General features: G+C 50.7%; 1 protein-coding gene across 1 annotated transcript in view; it reads left to right on the top strand.

The window, feature by feature from the left end:
- PAH (phenylalanine hydroxylase) overlaps window positions 1-2,542 on the top strand; it is a 38,912-nt gene that overhangs the window by 12,254 nt on the left and 24,116 nt on the right. The gene's annotated exons all lie outside the window — the stretch shown is intronic.

The following is a 2,542-nucleotide window of genomic DNA, read 5'->3' as shown; positions in this document are numbered from 1 at the left end:
GCCAGTTCAGGGAGTTGGACTTACGCTACTGAATTCTTGCTTTGAAAACAGTCACCAGGAGGGTTCTCCCTTCAGCTTCTCTGCTGTGAGGTCCTGAAGCCTCGGCACAAAGAGGTAATGGGTTGGCTCTGCACATTGCTGAGCTGCAGGCACCCCTCAAATAAATAGCAAACCAGCTTCACAGCCTGCGGGAAGCTGTTCTCTTTATCTCAGGTGTAAGAAAGGAGGTGACTCTCTCCATGAGCTCCTTCCTCCCTGTCTTCTTTTTTTCTCCTTTTTCCCACTCTCTTAGGTTGTGGTGACACTTTGGGGTGCATTGATGCTCCTGCTGCCTTAAGCATGCCTTGTGCCCACCCTGCAGCTTGTTTCTTCATTCCCAACCCTTGCATCATTCCCTCCATTTTGTGGACACCACGGTTTGTGCAGCTGCTCGCTGAGCCAGGTTGAAGAGGTGGTACAGCAGAAAAGTCCCCTGGCCAAAAACAAAGGATGTAGTTGAAGTACCTGTGTGGTCTCTCAAACAGGTCTGCTATCTCCAGGGGAGGGATGCTGAGGCAGGGATGAACATTTGTGGGCGGGAGAAGGAAGCGTGGGATAACAGCCACTGAAGAAAGGTCCAATTTATCACAGCCTCTGCAAGATATAGACAGCCCAGTCAGGGTCCGGACCCCATTCCCCCGAATCTACAGAGAGACAGAATACAACACCCTGACACGTCAGTGCAAGGTGAAAGTAAAGCAGCACCCCAGTGTGTCTGAGCCAAGCCTTTGGCAGCGGGAGGTTTTACACCCACTCTCCACCTATGCAGAACAGCCGAACGGCCCCGGGCTCCGGGAGCCAGCCCCACATTGCCGCCCTGCTCTCCGCGGGGCGGCCATGGCAAAGGGGCTGGCAGCCCCCTGTGCCTGCTCTCTGTCAAAGGCTTTGAGCCCTGAGTCATCTGAACTTCCAGCTCTGGGTTGCCCCACCTCCCAGCGCCTCACCCAGTGGAGGGTACAATGTGCGATCTGTTTGTGAAATGGGGCTTTGGAAGCCTAAAACAAATTGTCCTCAGGGCCCAGGACAGTGGCGGGCATTCTCTCCCCCCGTCGGCCCCGCGAGGACAGCATCTCTCAAGAGCAGCAGTTGGCGAATGCGCTTTTGACCTTTTCAACTTATTGTATTGGTATCTAGCCAAACAATTTAAGTTCATCTGTAGCGTGCGACACTCAGGAAACAGAGTAATGACGTGCACGCTGTTTCCTACCAAGTAATAAACTGCCTTTTGTGGTGGAGTGAATGAGGCCTTTGCCACTGAGGGCCAGATGCCCCCCCTGCACTGTGCAAGCACTGGGAGGAGCAAAGAAAACCGTAAAGAGCTTGAGACGCTCAAACTAGAGGGAGGTACAGAAAAAAAGCTTCCCTCTTTCTTCCCTGTAGGTCACAAGTAGATCCTCGCATTGTTTCTTCATGGATGAAATCCTGACCACCCTGCAGCAGGGGGTTGACACTGACACCAGCGGGGCCATCATTTCACCCCATGTAGTTTGGGGTCTTAAGCCTGAAAGCAGCAAATCAGCAGCTTCTCCAGGGCTGCTGAGCACAGTGTGTCATCTCCTGTCACTCTTCTGCGGTTGATCTTCAGGCCCAAATTTCCTGCAGGGGTTTGTCTGTTCCTCCCAGGGGACAGAAGCCCAGACCTGGCCTTGGCGTGCCGTGGCCTTGACTCCAGCGTGAGCCTGACAGGAAGGTCAGGTGGTAAAGTCAGCACCAACTGAAATCTGTTTAGAAGGTTTTTCTCAAAAAAACAGGAAGTAATATTTTCATATTCAAATTACAGTGCTCAGGAAAACATTTGAGTTCAGCTAAACTGAGGTAGATTTTCCTGGACTTGCGTTTAAGTGACTGGAAAAATAGAATTTTTGGCTACATGTTGCTTTACACATTGACATGGTGGCATGTCTGAGGTCAGGTACCCACTGGCCATAGTCATCAAGACTATAATTGCCAGTGATCCCTTTCTTCAGAGCTAGGAGGCACTGCTGCTGGTCAGTGAAGATATTTGGTGAGACAGAATTTGAATTTCTGTGCTAAAGAAAAGACTACTTTGCTGTGAGAGTGATCAGACTCTGGAGCAGGTTGCCCAGAGGGGTTGTGGAGTCTCCATCTGTGGAAATACTCATAACCCGACTGGACACAGTCCTGAGCAATCTGCTCTAGCAGACCCTGCCTGAGCAGACTGTTGGACTAGATGACTCCAGAGGCCCCATCCAACCTCAGTGACTCTGCGATTCTGTGATTTTGTAATTGTCATGGTTTAACCCCAGCCAGCAAATAAACCCCACGCAGCCGCTCGCTCACCTCCCATCTCTGGTGGGGAGAGAATCGGGAGGGCCCAAGTAGGAAAACTCCCGGGTTGAGATAAAAACAGTTTAATAATTGAAATAAAATGAAGTAGAACAGCAATAATAACAAGGAGAACAACAAAAATAACAGAATATACAAAGCAGGCAATGCACAATGCAACTGCTCACTGACCGCCAACCGCGTGTCATGAACGGGG

Source organism: Fulmarus glacialis, unplaced genomic scaffold (assembly GCF_000690835.1).
Source record: "Fulmarus glacialis isolate BGI_N327 unplaced genomic scaffold, ASM69083v1 scaffold14840, whole genome shotgun sequence".
Taxonomy (NCBI): Eukaryota; Metazoa; Chordata; class Aves; order Procellariiformes; family Procellariidae; genus Fulmarus; species Fulmarus glacialis.
Note: the sequence above shows the minus strand (reverse complement) of the source record. Positions and strands in the feature narration are given on the sequence as shown.